Raw genomic sequence first — 25,753 nt, forward strand, 5'->3', positions numbered from 1 at the left:
AAGCAATGGCCCTCTTTGTCATACTCAGGGTAACCCAGGAAGTTGCTTGTCTGAAGCAGAAAAGGTTCTCCCTTCCACTCATGTCCTCTTGCTGATCAGATGAACACATGGCATCATCTACAGCTGAGAGGTGTTTGTTAACTAGCTTTGTTTCATAGGACACAACTCATATATACTCTACAGTAATGTTTATCCCTGTCTTTTATAATCTCAAGGTAAGAAGTAATCAGTGTTAAAATCATTCTACTGGAAAAACAAAGCACATGATTTTTTTCCCCTAATAGTGATTGTATTTGTTTGCTAGGGCTGCCATAACAAAATACCACACTGGCTACTAGGTGGCTTAAACAACAAAAGTATATTTTCTCATAGTTCTAGAGGCTAGAAGTCCAAGATCAAAGTATCAAGTTTAGTTTCCTTGAGGTCTCTCTCCTTTGATGGCTACCTTCTCGCTGTGTCCTCACATGGTTGCCCCTCAGTCTGTGCATGTCTGTGTTCTAAAATTCCCCCCTTATAAAGATACAAGTCATATTGGATTAGAGTCCATCCATATGATCATTTTACCTTAATTTTCTCTTCCAAAGCAGTATTTCCAAGTAGAAGTTAAGCTTACTGTACAAGCAATCAGGTATTTAATAAGAGGCATTGCTATGGAGACAAAAAAACAATGGTTAATAATTGAGGCAAATTTCGGATCAGTTTTTGAGTTCTGAGGGTAGACAGTTGAGAAGATCTCTAAATGTCAGGGTTAAAGCATCTTTTGTAGTTTGAATGTCCATCAGATGTTCAGGTAAACTTTCTGAGTGGTCCATATAGCAACAGGAACGAAGAAGATTGTCTAAACATGAGCTGCTGTGGAGATTTCTCTGAAGTTTATATTAAGGTATCTACCTTCAGTATGCAGGACTTCAGAAAAAAAGGCAGTTTTAGTTGCAATGATTCCAAGTCAAAAGGGTGGGAGAAAATTTGGAAACACTAGTTTGGAGAGTTGTAGTCAGGTAGTGGAGGAAACTAGAAAAATTCAGGATACAGTCCAGTTTTCAGGTAATTAAGAAAACTTCAAAGAAAATTAATAGCACTAGAATCTAATATCCACAATACGTATTTTGGTTTCTATTGAAAGATAATTTTTCCCTCTAAAATCACCCTCATTTCTATCAAAGATAGCCAAATTAAGACAAATTTGTTTGCAAAATAAGTCTAGATTCAATAAACTTGGTCTTATTTATATAAGTATAGCAAGGATTGTGACTGACCATATAGGCTTGCTTTTTATTTTTATTTTTTGCTTTTATTAAGAGAATTTATTGCCTCTCTCTCCTCCCAATAGCTCAAACGTGAAGAAGCAACATCAGAGGAAGACAGACAGACAAATGGCTCTTTGAGTTTGTCCTTCTTGGCACTGGTGAAGGAAGAGGCAGCTTTCTCGAAGTTTTTATCTGCTTAATTGGATGTAGTGGAGAAAGGCAAGGAAAGTCAGAGGATAAGTGAACAGGCTCTGCACCTACCAAGGATGTGTTATCCTCCTAATCGTCCCAGTAGGAATATTCCATTCATGTTCTTTGATCTGATCCTTGCATTGGAAGACACTTCTTTGTTTAATCTCTTTTTTAAATTTAATTTTTATTTTATATTGAAGTATAGTTGATTTACAATGTTGAATTAGTTTCAGGTGTACAGCAAAATGATTCAGTTATACATATACATATATCCATTCTTTTTCAGATTCTTTTGCCATATAGGTTATTACAGAATATTGAGTAGAGTTCCCTTTGCTATACAGTAGGGTCTTGTGGATTATCTATTTTATATATAGTAGTGTGTATATGTGAATCCAAACTCCTAATTTATCCCTCCCCATACCTTTTCCCTTTAGTAACCATAAGTTTGTTTTTTAAGTCTGTGAGTCTGTTTCTCTTTTGTAATTAAGTTCATTTGTATCATTTGTTTAGATTCCACAGATAAGTGATATCATATGATATTTGTCTTTCTCTGAATTACTTCACTTAGTATGATAATCTCTACATCAATTCATGTTACTGCAAATGGCATGATTTCATTCATTTTTATGGCTGAGTAATATTCCATTGTATATATGTTCCACATCTTCTTTATCCATTCATCTGTCAATGGACATTTAAATTGCTTTCATATCCTGGTTATTGTGAATAGTGCTGCACTGAACACTGGGGTGCATGTATCTTTTGGAAGTATAATTTTCTCCAGATACATGCCTAAGAGTAGGATTGCTGGATCATATGGTAGTTCTATTTTTAGTTTTTTAAGGAATCCCATAATATTCTCCAGAGTGGTTGAATCAATTTACATTCCCACCAACAGTGTAGGAGGACTCCTTTTCTCCACACCCTCTCCAACATTTTTGTAGTCTACAGTTTGTAGACTTTTTGATGATGGTTACTCTGACTGGTGTGAGGTGATACCTCATTGTAGTTTTGATTTGCATTTCTCTAATAATTAGCGATGTTGAGCAGATTTTCATGTGCTTTTTGCCCATCAGTATGTCTTCTTTGGAGAAATGTCTGTTTAGATCTTCTGTCCATTTTTTGATTGGGTTGTTTGCTTTTTTGATATTGAGCTGCATAAGCTATTTGTATACTTTGGAGATTATTCCATTGTCAGTCCCATCATTTGCAAATATTTTCTCCCATTCTGTAGGTTGTCTTTTTGTTTTGTTTATGGTTTCCTTTGCTGGGCAAAAGCTTTTAAGTTTTATTAGGTCCCATTTGTTTATTTTAGTTTTTGTTTTCTTTCCTCTAGGAGGTGGATCCAAAAAGATATTGCTGCTGTGAAAGAGTGTTCTGCTTGGATTTTCCTCTAAGAGTTTTATAATATCCCATCTTACATTTAGGTCTTTAATGCATTTTGAGTTTATTTTTGTCTGTGGTGTTAGAAAATTGTTCTAATTTCATTTTTTTTTACATGTAGCTGTCCAGTTTTCCCAGCACCACTTATTGAAGAGACTGTCTTTTCTACATTGTATATTCTTGCCTCCTTTGTCATAGATTAATTGACCATAGTTGTGTGGGTTTATTTCTGGGCTTTCTATTCTGTTCCATTGATCTATATTTCTGTTTTTGTGCAAGTACCATACTGATTACTGTAGCTTTGTAATATAGTCTGAAGACAGTGAGCCTGATTCCTCCAGCTCCATTTTGCTTTCATAGTATGCTTTGGCTATTTGGGGGTTTGTGTTTCTAAACAAATTTTAAATTTTTCTGTTCTAGTTCTGTGAAAAATGCCATTGGTGGGGGCTTCCCTGGCGGTCCGGTGTTTGGGACTTCACCTTCCAATGAGGAGGATGCAGCTTCGATCCCTGGTCAGGGAGTTGGGATCCCACATGCCATGCAACCAAAAAAAAACAAAAAAAAACAAAAAACAAAAAACAAAAATCAAAGCATAAAACAGAAGCAATATTGTAACAAATTCAATAAAGACTTTAAAAATGGTCCACATGAAAAAAGTCTAAAAAAAAAAATTCCACTGGTAATTTAACAGGGATTGCATTGAATCTGTAGATTGCCTTAAGTAGTATAGTCATTTTGACAGTATTGATTCTTCCAATCCAAGCACATGGTATATCTCTCCATCTGTTTGTGTCACTTTCGATTTCTTTCATCAGCATCTTAGAGTTTTCAGAGTACAGGTCTTTTGTCTCCTTAGGTAGATTTATTCATAGGTATTTTTTTCTTTTTGATGTGATGGTAAATGGGATTCCTTCCATAATTTCTCTTTCTGATCTTTTGTTTTTAGTGTATAGGAATGAAAGAGATTTCTGTGTATTAATTTTGTATTCTGTGACTTTACTGAATTCATTGATGTGGTGTATCACACTGATTGATATGTGGATATTGAAAAATCCTTGCATCCTTGGGATGAATCCCACTTGATCATGGTGTCTGATCCTTTTAATGTGTTGTTGGATTCACTTTGCTAGTATTTTGTAAATAATTTTTGAGTCTATGTTCATCAGTGATATTGACTTCTTTTTCTTTTTTTACAGTACCTTTGTTTGGTTTTGGTATCAGGGTGATTATGGCCTCATAGGATGAGTTTGGGAATGTTTCTTCTTCTGAAATTTTATGGAATAGTTTCAGAAGAACAGGTGTTTAGTGTTCTCTAAATGCTTGAGAGAATTCACCTGGGAAGCCATCTGATCTTGGACTTCTGTTTGTTGGGAGTTTCTTTTTTTTAAATAAATTTTTAAAAATAAATTTATTTATTTATTTTATTTTTGGCTGCATTGGGTGTTTGTTGCTGTATGTAGGCTTTCTTTTTTTAGTTGTGGCAAGAGGGGGCTACTCTTCATTGCGGTGCATGGGCTTCTCATTGCGGTGGCTTCTCTTGTTGCAGAGCATGGGATCTAGGCATGTGAGCTTCAGTAGTTGTGGCATGCAGGCTCAGCAGCTGTGGTTTGTGGGCTCTAGAGAGCAGGCTTAGTAGTTGTGACCCATGGGCTTAGTTGCTCTGTGACATGTGGGATCTTCCTGGACCAGGGTTCAAACCCATGTCCCCTGCCTTGGCAGGTGGTTTCTTAACAACTGCGCCACCAGGGATGCCCTGTTGGAGTTTCTTAATCACAGTTTCAATTTCAGTACTTGTGATTTGTCTGTTCGTATTTTCTATTTCTTCCTGCTTCAGTCTTCGAAGGTTGTACCTTTCTAAGAATTTGTCCATTTCTTCTAGGTTGTGCATTTTACAGGCATATAGTTTCTTGTAGTAGTCTCTTATGAGCTTTTGTATTTCTGTGGTGTCCATTGTAACTTCTTTTTTATTTCTAATTTTATTGATTTGAGCTCTCCCCATTTTTTTCTTGATGATGCTGGCTAATGGTTTATCAATTTTATCTTTTCAAAGAACCAGCTACTAGTTTCATTGATCTTTCCTACTGTTTTCTTTGTCTCTCATTTATTTCTGCTCTGATCTATATGATTTCTTTCCTTCTACTAAATTTGGGTTTTGTTTGTTCTCCTTTCTCTAGTTGCTTTACTTATAAGGTTAGGTTGTTTATTTGAGATTTTTCTTGTTTCCTGAGGTAAGATTTTATCACTATAAACTTCCCTTTTAGAAATGCTTCTGCTGCATCCCATAGGTTTTGGATCTTCGTGTTTTTGTTTTCATTTGTAGGTATATTTTTCATTTTTCTTTGATTTCTTCAGTGATACATTGGTTGCTTATAGCATATTGTTTAGCCTCCATGTATTTGTGTTTTTTACAGTTTTTTTCTTGTAGTTGATTTCTAATCTCATAGCATTGTGTTTGGAATAGGTGCTTCATATGATTTCAATTTTCTTAAATTTACCAAGGCTCACTTTGTGGCCCAGTGTGTGATCTATCCTGGAGAATGTTTCGTGTGCACTTGAGAAGAATGTGTATTCTGCTGCTTTCAGATGGAATGCTCTATAAATATCAATTAAGTCCTTCTGGTCTAATGTGTCATTCAAGGCCTGTGTTTTCATATTGATTTTCTGTCTGGATGATCCGTCCATTGATGAAAGTGGGGTGTTAACATCCCCCAATACTATTGTGTTACTGTCAATTTCTCCTTTTATGGCTATTAGCATTAGCCTTATATATTGAGGCGTTCCTGTGTTGGGTGAATATATATTTACAATTGTTGTATCTTCTTCTTGGATTGATTCCTTGATCATTATGCAGTGTCCTTCTTGGTCCTTGTTACAGTCTTTATTTTAGAGTCTATTTTGTCTGATATGACTATTGCTACTCTGGCTTTCCTTTGATTTCCATTTGTATGGAATACCTTTCTTTTACCCTCCCACTTTCAGTCTGTGTGGGTGTCTAGATCTAAAGTGAGTTTCTAGTAGGCAGCATATATATGGTCCTTGCTTTTGTATCTATTCAGCCAGTCTATGTCTTTTGGTTGGAGCATTTAGTCTATTTACTTTTAATGTAATTATCAATATGTATGTTCTTATTGTCATTTTGTTCATTGTTTTGGGTTTGTTTTTGTAGCTCTTTTTTCTTCCCTTCCTCTTTTGTTCTCTTCCCTTGTGGTTTGATGACCATCTTTAGTGTTGCATTTGGGTTGCTTTTTCTTTGTGTATCTATTGTAGATATCTGGTTTGCATTTCCCATGAGGTTTTGATATAGCAGAGTATATATATATATATATATATATATATATATATATATATATATATATATATATATATATACACACACGAAAAGTTGTTTTAAGCTGCTGGTCTCTTAATTTCAAATGCATTTCCAATATCCTGCATTTGTACTCTCCTCTTCTCATGATTGCTTGTTTTGATATCATATTTGTGAGTAGATGATTTCCTACCTTTACTGTATGTTTGCCTTTAATGGTGAGCTTTCCCATTCATAATTTTTTTTCTAGTTGTGGCATTTTCTTTTTCATCTAGAGAAGTTCCTTTAGCATTTGTTGTAAAGCTGGTTTGATGGTGCTGAATTCTCTTAGCTTTTGTTTGTCTATAAAGCTTTTGATTTCTCTGTCAGGTCTGAATAAGAGCCTTGCTGGGTAGAGTATTTTTGGTCGTAGGTTTTTGCCTTTCATCACTGTAAATATAGTGGGCCACTCCCTTCTGGCCTGCAGAGTTTCTGCTGAAAAAATCAGCTGATAACCTTACTGGGGTTTCCTTGTATGTTATTTGTTGTTTCTCTCTTGTTGCTTTTAATGTTTTCTTTGTCTTTAATTTTTGTCAATTTGATTCATGTGTGTTGGCATGTTCCTCTTTGGGTTTGTCCTGTATTTGACTCTCGGTGCTTCCTGGACTTGAGTGACTGTTCCTTTTCCATGTTAGGGAAGTTTATGGCTATTATCTCTTCAAATATTTTTTCAGCCCCTCTGTCTCTCTCTTCTCCTTCTGGGACCCCTATAATGTGAATGTTGGCACATTTAATGTTGTCCCAGAGGTCTCTTAGACTGTCCTCATTTGTTTTCATTTTTTTTCTTTATTCAGTTCCAAAGCAGTGATTTTCACCAATCTGTCTACCAGCTCACTTATTTATTCTTCTGCCTCATTTATTCTGCTGTTGATTACTTGTAGGCTATTTTTCATTTCAGTTATTGTTTATCTCTGTTTTTTAAAACTTCTAGCTCTTTGTTAAAAATTTCATCTATGTTCTTGGTCTGTGCCTCCATTCTTTTTCCAGTTACTTGTATCATCTTTACTATCATTACTCTGAATTCTTTTTCTGGAAGATTGCCTATCTCCACTCCACTTAGTTGTTCTTCTGGAGTTTGATGATGTTCCTTCATCTGGAACACATTTCTCTGCCTTCCGTGTTTGTAGCCTCCTTTCCTCAGGCTGCAGGATCATGGCTCCTCTCACTTCTGGTGCCTGCCCCCTGATGGGTGAGGTTGGTTCAGGAGCTTGTGAAGTCTTCCTGGTGGTAGGGACTGGTGCCTGCCCACTGGTGGGTGGAGCTGGGTCTTCTCCCTCTTGTGGGCAGGGCTGTGTCAAGTGGTGTTTAGGGGCGGCTGTGGGATCAGAATAACTTTAGGCAGCCTGTCTGCTCATGGGAGGGTCTGTGTTCCCACCCTGTTGGTTGTTTGCCCTGAGGCATCCCAGAACTGGAGACTGCAGGCTATTGGGTGGGGCCGGGTCTCAGTGCCCAAATGGTGACCTCCAGGAGAGCTCACAACAAAAAATATTCCCTGGGTCCTCTGCCACCAGTGTCCTTGCCCCCACAGTGAGCCACAGCCAACTTCTTCCTCCCCAGGAGACCCTCCAAGACCCTCAGGTAGGTCTGACCCAGGCTTTTACAGAGTTACTGCTTTGCCCTGGGTCCCAGTACACATGAAACCTTGTGTGCACCCTCCGAAAGTGGAGTCTCTCTTTCCCCCAATCCTGTGGAGCTCCTGCCCTCAAGTCCCACTGGCCTTCAAGATCAAATGCTCTGGGATCTCCTCCTCTCATTGCCATGTCCCCAGGCTGAGGAGCCTCACGTGGGTCTCAGAACTCTCACTCCTGTGGGAGAACCTCTGTGATATGATGATTATTTTCCACTTTCTGGGTCGCCCACCCAGTAGGTATGAGATTTGATTATATCACGAAAGCACCCCTCCTACCATCTAGTTGTAGCTTCTTCTTTGTCTTTGGATGTAGAATGTCTTTTTTGTATGTTCAAGTCTTTTTTGTTGACGGTTGTTCAGCAGTTAGTTGTGATTTGGGTGGTTTCATGAGAGCAGGTGAGCTCACGTCCTTCTACTCTGCCATCTTTGTCTCTACCCTCTCTCCTGAATGTCACTGTGAGGAGTTCTGGCTTCTTAAAGTCCAATTTTGATTGAAATTCATGAAGGACTTTAGGCTTTACCTCTGGTCAACCACTATCTATGCAGAATATCTCCAGGGTTAGAGGGAAATCTCCCATATAGGCTCTTTTAAATCTGCTTTGCTGGAACTTTTTATAAGGAATCTCCAGATTAAACTTTTAATAGTCCCTTGAGGCTAAGAAGCCAAGCCAATCATTTGACGTCCATAGATTTGGGGGAATTTTTCTCCTCAATGTCCCCCAAATATTCTGAGGTTCTTGCATTTGCCAGGAAGTGACCTTCCTTACTCAGCTAGTAAGGCTGCTGGGAACTCTGTAAGCAAGGTACCACACTATTTTCCCAAGGGGCTTTATTGGCTCCATGAAGTCAACCTTAGTTTCTTAAAGCTGTTTGGTCAAATCTAAGTTTATGTATATCTCTCTCAAATATGACATTCTAGGCAAAACTTTAGTAATATAATCAATGTTTGCAATTATGTGCTATTATAAGGAGAACAGATTCTTATTGAAATTATGCAAATAACTATATTGCCAAGAAAATAAGAATGTTCACTGAAAGCCTCTGAATTCTGGAGGAATCGGGTAGGGAGAAAAAGACAAATGATTCAATTTTGCTTACAAGGGTATAATTTACCAAATTGCTCTAAGCTTACGAGAGAAAAACAGGGCTTCCCTTGTGGCGCACTGGTGGAGAGTCCACCTGCTGATGAAGGGGACACGGGTTCGTGCTCCGGTCCGGGAAGATCCCACATGCCGCGGAGCGGCTAGGCCCGTGAGCCATGGCTGCTGAGCCTGCGTGTCCGGAGCCTGTGCTCCGCAACAGGAGAGGCCACAACAGTGAGAGGCCCACATACCGCAAAAAAAAAAAAGAGAAAAACAAATTTTCCTAAATTTGGAGAAACAAAACTTAAAAAAAAGAAGCAGCAATGTTTCAAATTTAAAAATCATAGGGCTTCCCTGGTGGTGCAGTGGTTGAGAGTCTGCCTGCTGGTGCAGGGGACACTGGTTCGTGCCCTGGTCCGGGAAGATCCCACATGCCGCTGAGTGGCTGGGCCCGTGAGCCATGGCCGCTGAGCCTGCTCGTGCAGAGCCTATGCTCCGCAACAGGAGAGGCCACAACAGTGAGAGGCCCGTGTACTACGAAAAAGAAATCATAAAATGGGGCTTTCCTGGTGGCACAGTGGTTAAGAATCTGCCTGCCAGTGCAGGGGACATGGGTTCGAGCCATGGTCCAGGAATATCCCACAAGCCCCAGAGCAACTAAGCCCACACGCCACAACTACTGAGCCTGTGTTCTAGAGCCCATGAGCCACAACTACTGAAGTCCACGAGCCACAACTACTGAAGCCCATGCACGTAGAGCCCACGCTCCACAACATGAGAAGGCCACGCACCACAACGAAGAGTAGCTGCCGTTCGCCGCAACTAGAGAAAGCCCACACACAGCAACAAAGACCCAACGCAACCAAAGATAAATAAAATAAATAAATTTATTTTTAAAATCATAAAACATTATAACCATCTTCTTCAGTTTACTTAGTCCCATGTAATTAATTCTTGTTTTGTTTGATCTTTTGTTAGAAGTTTTATGAAACCATCAATTTCTCCGTTAGGGTTTTGTAAATTCTTACTCAGTTCAGTGTAATGATTTGAAATTCATCAGAAACTTGTGCTCTAGAATACTTGTTAGATCCTTTTCCAAGAATTTCTCTGAACATGAAACACATTTTCAGGAAGCTTTTGTAAAAGCATCTGAGTGAAACCATTGTCTAAGTAATAAAAGACAAATATCCATTACTAAAAATTTGATTCATTCTAATGGAATTGACAAGAAAATTTATCTGTGACACAAAACATTTAAGATAATAACTAGAATTATGACTGATAACATTATACTAGGACATATCCAATTTTAGGAATTTCATATACTTTCTAGAACATTTATATTAATAACATTCACCCTTATGATATAACCTAGAGTTTATGATCATTTATTTAGCAATGCTTCCCATGTAAGTAACATACCAAATAAGCCTAATGAGTTTCATAGCTCTCTTTTCTAATAAGATAAAACAAATCTTTTTTTTTTTTTTTTTTTTTGCTGTACGCGGGCCTCTCACTGCTGTGGCCTCTCCCGTTGCGGAGCACAGGCTCCAGACACACAGGCTCCGCGGCCATGGCTCGCGGGCCCAGCCGCTGCGCGGCATGTGGGATCCTCCGGGACAGGGGCACGAACCCGTGTCCCCTGCATCGGCAGGCGGACTCTCAACCACTGCGCCACCAGGGAAGCCCAAAACAAATCTTTTAAGGTGTTCCAGGGGGCCTCTGGAAAACCTGAACGTTATTTCCAGGTCAATAAGATTTCATTTAGAATTTGGTTTGGGGGAAAATCTACTTTTTCAAAAATAAAAATGTTTTAAAACACTTTGTCAAATACGATCATATGTCACTGTGAATTAATATTTAGTTATCAATTTAATCAAAGTGACAAAGATTCACATGTAAATACAGATAGTTAAATAGTTGTACAAAGACTTAGCTCTTTTAATATTGAAAGCACTCAGTTTTTCTTCAAAATTATCAAAGACTCATAAAGACAAAATGAACAATATTTGTTTTGCTAGACAGATTACATTAAATGTAAAAAAAAGTCTTTGTTTACAATTTCTCATTAAGAGCAGACTAATAATTAAGAAAATTTTGCAAAAAGAGAGAAAAAACAAATTTTAATTTTCTACCAGCTTACATTGGATATTAAAACTCAGTCAATCACTTTATTAAATTCATTCCAATCTTAGACCTGACTACACATAAAATTCCTTTCTAAAGATTCCTTTTTAAGAAACCTCTTACAACTTTCTATGTCCATTTTGGTTTGTCCCTTGTTCTCTTTCCCATTTAGAAGTAACCGGCTTTAGGACAAAAATCACTTAACAAAGTTTTTACATTAACAAAAACATCTCCATACCTTACACTTTTTCTTACCCCAAAACACATTCTAATTTCCTTATAATTCCTAGCAGCTTGAACCACATATATTATTTACAATTCTTAATCCTTTGAAGCTTTAATTTTTTTGTAAAGATAAAGTTAAAATTATTAACTGTGTAAGTATTTTGTGGCTTGGCAAACTTATAAATACATTTCATAATTTCTAGAAACATATTCTACTTCATAGTACAAGCTTTTAATGAAGCACAAGACATGTTTACTAATAGAACCAAACATATTTAGTGTGTAATAAGAGGTCAAAAGTAGGTAAACTTAGACTCGTTCAGCAATTAATATTTCAGTATTTTGTCTTAGTTGGAAATGATCTAGACATTCAATTCATTTAATTTAACTTAGCAAAACTCTAAGGGTACAATTTATCAAAGACATTTAGAAAACTATTTAAGTTGACATAGCAAAAACAATTATTGCTAAAAAAAGTTTACCTAAAAGAATTCTTATCTTATGTCTATTTAATTAATTTGTTCTTAACAATCACTCAGATTACTCATGACAATTTCATAAGATGTTAAAGTAGTGTTAGCCATCATCTTAAATTATTATTATTATTACTTTTTTCTGAGAAATTTTGTAAAAGAGATAACATGAGCTTATTTGACTTTTAGTAAAACTACATAGAATAAAGCTATTATACTTAATGCTGATAACTCTTAAGATATGTCTGTATTAATTAAACCTAAACCTGAACTAGATTTTACTTACCAAAAATTATCCTAGATCATGTGAATTTGAAAAATATTTGTATTTGTTTTTGTTATATTTTTGAGAATTTTTATATTGCTTGTTGGAATAAATTAAGTTTACTCACTCAGATAGCTACAGTCTTTTATTATTTATGGAGAAGACTTTTAAGTCTTCTTGCCCTTTAAGTGTACTTGCCCTTGATAAACAATTTTAAGGAGACTGTCATTTAGAGTTTGAGCAAGAGAGGGTTTTTGTTTAAAAAAAAAACCTCTTTCTTTTTTTCTTTAAATTTTAGTTTCAGGTTCTAACAATTGAGCTAATCTGGGCTCAGTCTCAGGCAATGTGGCTGTGTTTACATTTCAAAGACATGGTAAGATTTATAACTTTAAGGGACAGAGGAAAAAAAATGTAAATTTTCTTCTATGAGTTTTGGAGTGTATTTTTCTATTATCATAAGTCTCAGGGTAATTATTATTTAAAAAACTTTTTCTTCTTAAGTACAGGACAATTTTGTTCCAATTATCCTCAACTTTTATAATATCTACAAGAATTTGAGAGGAATAGGTTTCAGGGTTGGTGAAGATAAATGGGCCTTGACTCGTTCCTAAGTTGCATTTCTGGTTTTGTAGAGATTTGGAAGACAAAGATAATTGTTTCTATTAGCTCTTGAATATTGGCTTCCAACTGATCTTTTCCTAATTATTTGTAGGAGGGCCTAAGGAATTGCTGAGGAGATGGGGCAATTTTTAAAATTTTTCTTAAAAAGAGGAATTCATGTTGGATCTTTAAGTCTAATTTCTGTTATTTCATCTTAATAACGATTCCCTAAGGCTAGCTGTTATACATTATTTTTCCTTTCAATTTGATCCTTCCATAAATATCAATATGACAGCTGTTTATGATGAGAGCTCTCAAAAAGGCAATCTTTTAAATACAGCAAATTTAAAGGATCCATCATCTGGCCATTGAGGAGTAAGACCTTACATTAATTTCAAATAGTGACTCAAATCAGTAAGCCTTTTTATGGAACGACCCAGAGGTAACTTTTCAGGCTTAGAATAAATCCTTACCATGGATAAAATAAGCAGACTTTCAGATGGAGAGGGCACAGATGATATAGCCCCTATAATGTGAAAATTCATTTCCAAGGATAATCTAAGAAAGCAAAGGCCTTCATTGCACAGGCAGTAAGGGTGGTATAATGCAAACTGTGTCCCTGGTCTCTCCTGGGAATTTGAGGCACCTCTGATCCCAAACCTACTAATCTGTGACATCAGGCATATGCTACTGGAATGGGACTTTTCCAACACTAACAAGGCAATGAAGGTTGAAACAACAAAGGCCCCTTATGGACTGGGTCCCCTTAGGACAAACTCCTCTGACAGCTGGCACAACAAGACTAGAGTGTGCTGTTTATGACTTTGTGTCTCAGAACCCCAGTCAATTCAACGGGTTACCAGATGCACCCCAGTAAATACACCATCCAGATGGTGGAGACCAGAGATAATATTCTCACTGGACAAAAAGCCAAACTCTCAGGACATAGAAAAATACAGAAGGAAAAATCTCATCCAGTTTTTATACAGAGGACTGACAGCAAAGTTTGTCTTAATAGGCACTGGACTGGAGAGAACTGTTAACTCACCAGTCTGTGAGGCTGTCTCAAACAGCAGGCTTATAGGGCCTATGCCTGTCTTCTGCCCTATGGTTCTTTCTTCTTATGAAACATGACTCAGGAGACAGAGACAAAGAAAAACAGTGACTGTCTCTGGGAGGAAAGGATTAAGAAAAACTGAGATGAGATTACTCATTTCCAAATACCAGATTTTCTATGTCACAAGGATCTTGCTCCATAAGTATTTTCTTCTGCTAATCTAAATTTAGAGATAGAGAAAAGGAGACTCTTAAGCACTTTCCCTCCCACCAGACCTTAAAGGCCTGGGAAGTTGAGGAGATAAGAAATTTTACCTTCTGCTGGCCTTTGTCATGTGTCCTAGGATCTCTCAGCTGCAGCAGTCTTGTGGTGGGAAGCAGGGTTTAGCCAGCCTTCTGGTTGTCTTGTCAGCTGTTGATGAGGAAGAAATGTCCCTGCCAACCTTCTTGAGTTAAAGAAGTAACAAGGTTTATACAGTCTTCTTGACCCTGCATTCCCTATCTCTGGTGCTAATGATGTCTTTCTACCTCCTGGTACAGGGAGGGCACCATTCACATGAGATATTAATTTCCTGCTTTCATGGAGACAGATAGGAAGGTCAGTGTGTCTCTCTTGCATCAGTCATTTCTTCAGTAACTTTAATTCAAAGTAATATTCCACTGAGGCATACTTTGGAGCATCCTGCCCTGGGCACCAACAAAGTCAAATGGTTTAGAGAGAAAGCAAGTCCCTATGTCAGCAGTGACCTGTGCTCATGGTGATTGTTATTCCATCTCCACAATACCATTGGGCTGGGTGCTCAAGAAACAGAGCTGTGAAAACATAGCTCCTGTCTCTTATAATTTATAGTACCAACTTCCTTTGTGTTAGACAATAATGCTGGTATATTTTCAGGATATACAAATAATAGAAAGAGACATCTATGGTACTTGAATTGTAGTGAGACATTAAAAATTTCCCCCAAAAAAATCTTTTTCTTTATACTTACAAGAAAAAAAAATGTAGATTCATTTTGGATAAGATAAAGAAAATTTATGAAGTGATAAATCTAACCTGAGAAAGTAGAAAAGAACACAGTACACAGGCTCTGAGCATTCTACTCACAGAAAATATTGTCCTGTTCTTTTGCAATATGGACTTGTTCCCCTGTCCCTATGTCTGTCTCTTCCCCTCTCTGTTTCTGCCCCTCTTCTCTCTCTCCCTCACACATACACACATTCACTCCCCTACAAAAAAACCCATTGACTAAATGCTAATTGGCAGGCACTGTGCTCAAACTGAGGCTACAGTGGTGAGTTAAAAAAAGAGATAATTTTTCCATCCTCATCAAACTTATATTCCAAGATGGAGAAAGTGAATACTAACCAAAGAGTCACACAACCATAATATTGCAACCACAACTAACAACCATAACCACTGAGTTAAGCTAAGCAAGCCACTATTGTCAGCTTTCTCTCAACCCTCAGTAGAGTGTTCCACTTAAAGGCCTTGAGTAAGTCAATATTCTGTTGAGAAAATCCAGGAAATTTCTCAGTCTTCCACATCTGAAATTATACAGTTTGGAATGTCAGGAACAAGAGTGAGGGGAAAGGTCATTCAGAACTGCAACTAACCAGTTTCTCTCTTTCTGACTGCTGCAATAACCTCCTAGTCTATCCTGTGTTTACTCCCATTCCTCTGGCCTGTTCACAGAGCTGCCAAAGTGGTCCCTTAAAATTTAAGCCTGATTGTGCCACTCTATACTCAAAATCATCCAGTGAATTCAATTTAATTACAATAAATCCAAAGTTCGCACCAAGGCCTCAAAGTCCTTTTTGATCTGTTCTCCCCTTCTCCCATGTCTCTCTTGGCCTCATTCCTACCACTCTCCCCCTTGTTTTCTGTAATCCAGCCAAACTTGCTTCTTCTACAGCTTTCACTACAACACTACTTAGTAGACAAACAATTCAATTTAAATTGGGCAAAAAATTTAATAAGACACTTAACCAAAGAAGATACATGAATGGTAAATAAGCAACTTTTTAAAATGTTCAGCATTATTAGTCATCAAAGAAAAATTAAAACCACAATGCAAATAACTTCACATCTACTAGAATGACTAAAATTAAAAAGATTGATAGCATCAAATGTTAGTAAGGATGGAGAACAACCAGAAGTCCCATACGTTCCTGAAGAAAACGTGAAATAATGTACTATTTTCGAAAACAGTTTAGCATTAATACAACCCCCTAATTTCAACCCCTAGGAATTTAAATGAGAAAAATACGTCCACACAAAATTTGTACATGAACGTTCATAGAAACAACTTTATTCATGATTGTGAAACTGAGTAGAATCCTGTGGGGCCTTCCCAGTGACAGACTCCCAGTGTTCCCTGCTTCTTGTTTGTAGAAAAAAGCTTTAGTCTCCTAGGCCTCCCTTGATTTCCAAAGAGCAGTTAATGATTATAGAACTGACAAAACTCAGAAACAAAGGAAAAGCAGTCAAGCAAGAAAAGTAACAATAGATTGAAAAACAGTGTTATCTATATCCCTTTCTCCTCAAGGGATATAGATAACAGTCTGACACATATCCTTGATGTGGTGCTCCAAGGACAATGGTGCTTCAAGGACAAAGGACAACCCTCTCTGAAAAAGTGTCAGCGTTACACCCCTTATCAGACCCTTAATTGCCCTCCCCACCATGTTGTGATGGTTATGAAATTCCTGAGCCCAGCTGGGCCATGAGACCTGTCCCAAATAAGAAAAGGCATCTTCCCTGTCCCACTGCCACCCTACAGAAGGAAAGTATATGTGCCTCCACCAATTAGTAAACGAAATTTTCCCCTTGGACCATTCCTTTGTTTTCTGGCTATAAAAACTGATCAATAGCACATGTTTGGGGTCGACTCCCCCAGACTACTAGGAAGTCAGCCTGCTGTTCTGGCAGAGACACTTTCCTCTAATAAATTCTATCTTCTTTACATTCTGCCTTGTGTCTGGAAATTCTTTTCCAACCCACGTTTGGACCACGACACTTGAGCGTTTTTTGTAGACACTAAGGCTCTCCACCTGATGGAGGATTTGACTACATGCTGATCACAAGCATGTAGGTCCCAGACTGGTTGGAACAAGAAGGCTGATGGTTAAGGTTCCCAAAACATCACCCTGTCACCTCTCCACCAACTAATCAAAAGAATGTCCATGAACTGATAATTCACCCTGAGACCCTCACTCCTAATGTTGCCTTTAGAAACACTTGCCCAAAAGTCTTCAGGGAGTTTGGGTCTTTTGAGCATTAGCTGCTTGTTATCCTTGCTTGGCATCCTGCAAATAAAACCCTTCACCACAACTGGCATCAGTAGATTGGCTTTGCTCTGTATTGGGTGAGTGAATCTGTGTTTGGTTTGGCAATAATTTTGGCAACCATGAAGGGGCCACCATCCCTAGTGGGCATCTCAACCATAGCACACTGGCCCCTGACCAGTGGCAGCTCATGGATACTACTCAGCAGCTGCTTGAGCACCTTTGTCTCAGAGATGGCCCTGAACACTTGCCACTGACCAGGCATCATTGGCCCATGGCACTTTTCATTTCTGTGGTAAAGGGAAAAAGACACATGCTTTGCTGGTTGAGATTTCTCTAGTAAGTAGTGGAACTTGTGTGTGATAATACCAGGGTATTCATTCTCTTAGCCATTTGGGTCTGTCAGTGGCTAAACATTTTTGGGATTTTCCCTTTTGGGCTGAGGAGTTTGCAACACTGAGAGACTACATTTGTTTGTTTGTTTGAGATTTTAAGATTACCAGCCATAAACAACTGAGAATGGGTAATCAGAGCTCTGTTTCATCTTATATTCCCTACAGTGTATTTTGCAGAATTGGGAAATTCTTAGCTCTTCGTTTCATGGGCTCATACCCATGAAAAGGAGAAGGTGATATTTTTCTAAAATCATGTGGTCACAGTATTCTTTAGGCTCTGGAGAATAATGACCCAGATGGGGCACTTTTTGACATTCTAAAACTTGTTTTTGCATATGAAAAAGCTGGCTTGTTAAAAGTATCTCTTCACTATTCTGACCAGAAGGAAACGAATCTTACTAGGAGGAACTTACATTTTTCTCCCTGTGCCTTTGAAATGTAAATGTTCTACCCTGGGCTCTAATGTACTCTCACTCACTCTTGTCTATACCATCGCCAATTCCTGAGACTGAGGGGGGAAAAAAGGGGAGAAGAGTCCTTTTTAAACTCAGGCAGGAAAACTGTGAGATCTCTGTTTGTCTGGATGTATGTATGTCCATGTGTACATTACAAATATGTCTCTTTTCCTTTGGATGGTATTATCAAAGTTAGTTTGTAAATGAGCTCTATTTAATTGACTTAAAGGAAATTAAGCACTTATAGAAATTCTCAGAAATATAAAAGAAACTAACTTGAATGAATTTCAGATTCATGTGATCTGAAAAATATTCAATATTAAATGTGGGATAATGGCTGACTTGGTCTAATGTCTCATAAAGTTTTCTTGGGTAATCTAAACATAATTTTTGAGAACAAGTGAATAAAACAGAGGTAAATGAGACAAGAGTTTTTAGGTGAACTCTGGGAATAATTATGTTTTAGGAATGTCTACTTAAAAATAGCTTTTCTGGAAGTTTTAGTAACTTGAAATTTTAGAGTTTAACTAAATTAAGCTAAATGACGAGAATTCATTGAATATCGAGGTCATTTCCAAATAAAATAATATACTGAAATATTAATTACTAAACATTGGCTTCCTTTTACAGAGGAAGTAAAGATATTTAAGACTATTAATAAATATGTTTGCTGTCACACTGAGACATTTTCCATAAGAAAGCACATATTTTTAGAAATTATAAATAGCATTTATTTATAAATTTGCCCATCTACAGAATGCTAATGTAAAGAACAGCTCATAATTGCTTACTTCTTAATTTTCACTAGGAATTTAGGTTTTTAAGACTTGAGAATTCTAATTAAATATGTAATTAAAGCTACTAGAAATAAAGAGAACATTTTAGTATACAGGGTATTAGGATGTGTGTTTTCATTAAAAGAAGGTATGAAGAATAGAAATTTATTTTGTTAAAGAAAAAGGAAGTAATTTTGTCTTAATGCTGGTTATTTCTAAATAGGAAATAAAATAAAGGGCAAGTTAATATGAATATAGAAAGTTGTAGATTTCTGGGGAAAAAGTAATCTTTAGAAAGAAATTCTATGTGTTGTCAGGACTCACTAAGATTAGAATGAATTTAATTGAGTAAATGAATTTTAAGATTAAAAGTAAAGTGGTACAAAAACTTGAAATTTTTTTCTCTCTCTGTTAAGAGAAAAAAGTTTTCTTGGAGTACTGATTTGCTTTTGATTACAGATTGTAAATTTTCTTTACCTTTTAAATAATCTGTTATAACTTTCTGTATTTGCTTTTAACATCTTTCATTGTCACTTTGGTTAAATGGATAAGCATTGTTTCACAGTGATCTGTAATCCTATTTGACCAAGTGTTTTGAAACTTTTTATCATTTTGGATAAACTTCTCAAGGATAGAATCCTAATTAAAGTTAGTTTGACCTCTAGATAGCTTTGGGATGTTTCAGAGGACCCCTAAGTCATCTCAAAGAGAGATATTAAACTAATTAGGATTATTTGGTATGTTATAGGAGGCACTGTCAATTGATTAGAGATAAATGTATCTCCAACCTTCTTAGGTTATACACTTAGATTATACTAAATATCATTAATATAGATATTCTTATAAGTTATATGAAATTAAATAAAATTTCTAAAATTTGAATATGTCAAATTTGTATGTTACAGCAGTAAACAAATTTTTTTTTCTCAATTGCATTTTAACCAGATCTTTAACTGTGTCTTTTTAAATCTTTTTAGCATTCATAGATGCTTTTGCAAAAATGCTTCATCTTCAGGAAGATTCATACTAAAGACTTTCTGACAAGTGCAGGTTTCTGATAACTTTCAAATCATACTGTTGAATTGGGTAAGAAATTAAAGAATTCTAATGGAAATCCCAGTGGTTTCATAAAGGTTAAGGCTGCAAACTGTAAACAGCTCAAATGTTCATCATCAAGTGAATGAGTAATTCACATCCGCAGTAAAGGGCAATGAAATATTAATATACATAACATGGATGAATCTCAAAACATGCTGAGTGAAAGAAAACAGGAACCAAATACATACTGTTAGATTCTATTTATGTAAATTTGAGAATGGGAAAACTACAGTCACTGGAAGCAAATCATCATATCACTTTTGTAGGAAGGTGAGGATTGACCACAAAGGAGCCTAAGGAAACTTTCTGGGTAATGGAAATTTTCTGTAGCATGACTGTGGTAGTGATTACACAACTGTATATATTTGTCAAAATTCATCTAACTGTGCTATACACTTAACATGAGTACTATTAGTTGTATGTAAATTGTACCCCAATAGGGGTGATTAAAAAGAAATATATATTATGTATGACATATAAATAAATGTTTACATATATTACATATATATCATGACAATAGAATAAAATACGTTCTTAGTGATTAAATTGCCATTTAGCCAACATCCAGAATGCCAAACATCCTTATTTTTTTCTTGTTTTTCCTTTCCCTAACCTTTCAAAAAGCATCATTTTTAATAGTCACATCAACATTGCTGATTAGGTTTGCAGTAATTTGAAAACACAGAAGACATTCCTTTTAAAAATATACACAAAAGCTTCTTTCATCTGCTCTCTAGATCTTTTTATTCTTATGCCACATTCTTTACACCAGTTGATCAATTGAGTTAGGCACTCATTTACTTTTCCACAAATCTTTGTTGTGCTTCTGCTAGTTCTACATTAGGGACTATTAAGGAGGAAAACCACTGACACAAAATGGTTTCATTTGTGCTAAAGCCCACGACACCACGCATATATTTAATACTTAACCTACTTGCAATTTCGACCTTCACCAGAAATGTTATCTTAATTCTGAAATCTGGAATTTTCTGGTCAGCACCAATGTGGTAATCTGTCACAGGGGCCCTCTCCATCTCCCCCAACCCAAGAAGAAGAGGCAATCTGCATGATAAAACTCAAGGCTTCCCTTCCCTCCAAAGAGAAGATAGTACTGGTCCCAAATAACCTTTTTTCTTTTGCTAATGACTTTCTTGCCCACCCTCCTTTCTATAAAAACCTTCCATTCTGTATAACTTCTCAAAGTGCCCTTCTATTTACTAGATGGGATGCTGCCCAATTCATAAAGCATCAAATAAGGCCAATCAGATTTTCAAATTGACTCAGTTGAATTTTGTTTTTTAACAAGACATGACCTTAAACAAGATAAACATTGCCCCTGTTTTCATCTCAGGTGGCCTCAGCCTGCAGCTGCTTGAAGCAGGATTTTGGTTCCTGACCAGAGATTGAAGTCAGGCCGGGGCAGTGAAAGCACTAAATCCTAGCCACTAGACCACTAGGAACTAGTGGCCAGTGACAAGGTCCTGGCCTGTCTGCTGTGTAGAAATGAATTTCCACAGAGATGGAAAGTAGTGAAACAAGTAAAGTGTTTATTAGGAGGACAAAGAATACATGTGGATAGACACATGGGCGGGCTCAGAGAGAGAGTTGCGCTCGCATGGTAGTTTGAATCACTTTTATGGGGAATTTCTTCCAGGTTTCCTTTGACCAATCATCTTGCTTTGCCTGGTTCTGAGTTCATATTTGGTACACCTCAGGGTCCTCCCGTGTTCATGTGCATCTCTTAGCCAAGATGGATTCTAGCGAAGAGGCCTATGGGTAGTTGACATCACTTACTATGGGGTGGTGCCCTCTCCCTTTTTGACCTCCAAGGAACCCTTCTGCACATGTGTAGCTGGGAAGGTCTCCTTGACTTGAGAATGAGGAATATCTAGTCTTTTATCTCTTATCTGGGCAGGGCACAGCCTCCTTTCTCGATTGTCCTGTTATTGATATTTTGGAGTTTCTGTCCAGAGGGAATGAACTCCTGCTGCTTACCCTGGGGCCCATCTATCTCCTGCCTCACTTTCACAAAACTCACAATCTGCTGGGAGAGACAGTCAGAATATGAGCACACACACACAAATATTTTAAAGCCCGATAGACTTGAAGTCAATAGAAAAGACATTGAAAAAGAAATGGGCCTCCTTTTGATAAGGAAGTCAGAGGTTTCTCTGTAACTTCTTTTGAGAACAATAAGCCATGTCTTTTCCTTCTTCTACATTTTCTCTCCCCACTGCTGACCCCAACAAAATGCTGAAGACAGAATTTGCACTCAACAGATTACTTTTTAAATTGATGTAAAAGTATAAAGTATATTTATGTGCATTAAAGTATGGAAGGGCATACATTTGGAGCATAAAAGCTCAGGACCTGCTGGAAATATCACATAATTGATGAATATAACACTAATTATATAATAGGGAAATTAAAAAGAAATTTCAGGCTGTGTAGAGACTAAATTAAGAGAACAATAACAGATATAATAGCTGAATATTTTGACATTTGAAATTGGAATTTAAAAAATAGATAAGAGAGGAAGAAATAGGAGTCTTAATTAATAACTGAAGGACAGAGGGGGGATAGGTAGCTTATTTAGCTTATTTCTGCCTTTTTAGTTGCAGAAAATATCAATTTTGAAACCAGATATGGTTGCAATGTATTAGTTCTGCACAAAGTGCTAGGATGAGTTTCCCCACACCCACAGTTTGGGGATAGTGCTTTACTCATAACTCATCTTTCATGCATTTGCCTAAATTCTTGTGGAATACAGTTGGACTTGCAGCTCATAAATATGACCTTTGGATGTGTTTTAAACACTACTGAACTCCATTTTAATTCTACATATTAAAGCCTCTGGGCTCTATTTACTCTTTCATTATATAACATTCATTTATCTTATGAAAAACGCTGTGATTCACTGTTGGTCTAGCATTTTTTTTCCCACTTATTTGGATGATTTTTAGAATCCAAACTGTATTGTTATTTATCTTGGAAAACAGAAACACTTTCGGGAGTCAATTCTCTGAGTCCCAAACCCCTCACCTGACAGCCTCTTGTGGTGCTGGGCCCTGGAGGGAGGAGACAGCAGGATCTGCAGGTGGAGAGGCCTAGAGAGCTGAGGGTATTATGTGTCTGGTTTATCGCCAAGATTAGTCAAGCCCCAAATTATACTGTTGAGGGAGAAATTTTTCACGTAGTGAGGTATGGGGAAGTCATTTAGGCTTATACATGGTTCAGTCTAAACTTTGTGTGAACTGAAAGAGCCTGTCAAACACACACAGCACATCTGCTTTAACCATTAAGGAAAAGAAATGTGTGATTCAAAAATAAGGAGAAATGACTCCCTTCTTACGATGTCCATGTTAACACCCTCTCGAAGACGAGCTTCCTTTCCCAGGTACCAGGATCCTACTGTCTCACTAGATATGTCCTCAATCTGTCTCTTTTGAAATCTTTAAGGAATAGACCCCTGTCATGTTTGATGTATGTTCTTTGTTCTGATAAAGTATAAGACTACCATGCTTCAGCGGAGAAGTTCCTTAGAGCCTTTTGAGGGGCTGCCTCCTAGATTATAGCCCTCAGCTTGGCTCAAATGAAACTGTTTTCTGTTCCTATTATAAATTCTTTATTATTTCCCTCCACAGTGTGTTACTCCTTATGAAGTCCAGCTGTTCTAGGCTGACACCAAGCCACCCTGAAGCAACCATCGTGTCTTCATTGCCTCTTTCTTACATCTGGGTCCTTGAAGGTTGCTGAGATCATACTTGCTTGTCTGTGTCCATGGAACCCAGGGCAGAGCCCAGGTCCTCCCACCAGGGCCCTGGATTCTGGTACCAAACCCAGGAGAAGGTGTGCTCTAGTTATATCAGCCTCACCTGGCACCAAGGCCAACATCGTCATGTGTTTTTTCCCAGACTTCTTCTGTGGGAAAGGGTTTTGTGATGTCTTGTTTTCCCTAGTTCACCCTAGAGAGATGCAAGGAGGAAGTCTGACGCAGACTTTCCAGCTTACAAACATCTGAGGGCTGTGTCTCAGGTCAGGATCAAAGTTCCCTTTTCCATGGGCATTCAAGTCAGTGAGGCAGCCTGACTTGAGGGCTAGGACTCTGCCTCTGTAGTCCTGGAGTTGATGGCTGAAGGCTGGGGACAGGGGCGCTGCAGTTCTGCCCAAGGGGAATTAAAGGCCAGAACGCCCTGGTTTCTGCAGGAGTCTGATAATCTCCTGGAATGTATGCCAGTTAACATATAATTTCTTTATCCTATTTATTCATTATTGTTATTTCTCATTGTACTTTGGGACTCAATTTTTTATTGTTATAGAAATCCAATGTTTTCAAAGATTCTCCCTCAAGGATTCTACTGTTAACATTTTTCATTAAGAGAAATGCCTGTCTATTCCAATCTTTTTTTCCCTCCATTATTTACTGTGTCTTTTCTAGGTCTTGTCCTTGTCTCCTGGGCCACAGTCAGCAATGTCTCCACTTATGTATTCTGAGTGTGTGATCATTTGGTCCAAGGGATTCTGCTGAATGAAGTATAAATTCTGATATCTTTCTCTTGCAAACTTTCAAAAACTACAAATAAAATGAAGATATGGGCAATATAAAATGAAAATATGATTTTCCATTCTTATTAATATCTATCTCTATATTTCAATAGAATTCAATTATCGGCCCCTGATGACTATATTTTTCAAAAGAATTCCCTAAATAATTATCAGTAATTCACTACTCCAATGTAATGTAGAAGATATTCTTAGTGTATTCTTCAAATTCCTGTTGATGGAATGCTCAAGTTCCCTATAACAAATTGAGCTCCTATATTCCCTCTGAATAATAAAACTAAGATATGTTTGCTAAAGATTGTTGAAAAACAACATTTTAGCTTGACATGGACAGTACAAGTATAGTATCACTAAGCGTGAAAATTTAGTATATGTCCTGTGGACTACCAATTTCATGTTCCACAATCACAATCTAACCATTTAAATACAGAATTATTTCCTAATTCTCTGTTATATAAATCTCATTATAAATAACAAGCATTTTGAAAGCTTTAAATTTTTAACTATAGCTAATTAATTTGTACCTTTTCTTTCCTATCAACAAAAATTGACTTTCATGGTTAACTCAGTTAGAAAATAAAACAGCACAATAGGAAAGAAGTAAAATATCTCCATTGCCTACAATATATAATAATATATATATAAATATGCTGATGAAGAAAACGTGGGTCTGCTCTCCCATGTGCAGTAAAGCAAATCTACTGACACCAGGTTATGGCAAAGGAAAGTGCAGCATTTACTGCAGGTGCCAGGCAGGGAGTTCAGGTCAGCTAGTGCTCAAAACCCCTGAACTCCCTTTCCTGATGGGTTTCATGAAAGCATTTTTAAATACCAGGTGAGAGAGGGGAATCACAGGGTATGTGATCAGCTCCTGCACCATTCTTTGATTGGTTGATGTGAGGTAACAGAGCAGTGTCACAGTGGTTAACATTATCAAACCGCAGGCTCCAGTAAAAGATCTCCTACTTAAAACAGTTTTAAAACTTAATAAAAATAAACATTAACTGAGTAGAGGGAAGGTATCCTCAATTTCAGAACAGTGTAAAGTCAGCAAATATCATAACTGGTGCACCCCTTGAAGATACTGATCTTGACTGGTTGCAATTTTTAAGAAAACACATTTGGGTAAAATTAACTCTGCACTTAAAAAAATTGAGTCACAGGTTTTAGGTTTTCTAAATGCTCTAAAAGGACTTATTTTTCCTTTCCAAGAAGGGACTTTCAACCTCCCCCAAAGTAAAAGGGCAGTGCCTATTGTATTGCTTTCTCTCACTGAACACACCGAAGAAAAATTGCATCATGTTGGTGTCTATCTGAATAATGTGCTCAGGGCTCTCCCTGAGTCATTGCATGGTTCTCATTTGCACGTGGGAGCCAATGGGTCTAAGTGCAGGCCACCACAAGATGTGTCACTATGGCATGTGGATTATTTTGAGCTGAAAACAATCAAGGCCCAAAAGACACAGGAAGAGCCTTTGAACTTCCCCCTTATTCCCTAAAATAATTTAAGACAGGAGGCCTGTCCCAGGAAGAAGCTATCACTAGAGATAAA

General features: G+C 37.4%; 1 long non-coding RNA gene across 1 annotated transcript in view; it reads right to left on the bottom strand.

Annotated features, from left to right (window-relative positions):
- The window catches only part of LOC308611054, a 31,211-nt gene extending 17,168 nt beyond the window's left edge, over positions 1-14,043 (bottom strand). Inside the window, exons 1-2 of the long non-coding RNA XR_014014766.1 lie at positions 13,945-14,043; positions 565-648 (exon numbers count right to left, since the gene is read on the bottom strand). This is a non-coding gene — a long non-coding RNA (uncharacterized lncRNA). The remainder of the gene's footprint in view (positions 1-564; positions 649-13,944) is intronic.
- Between the last annotated feature and the right edge of the window lie 11,710 nt (positions 14,044-25,753).

This window comes from Mesoplodon bidens (genome assembly GCF_964165515.1).
Source record: "Mesoplodon bidens genome assembly, contig: HAP1_SCAFFOLD_154, whole genome shotgun sequence".
Taxonomy (NCBI): Eukaryota; Metazoa; Chordata; class Mammalia; order Artiodactyla; family Ziphiidae; genus Mesoplodon; species Mesoplodon bidens.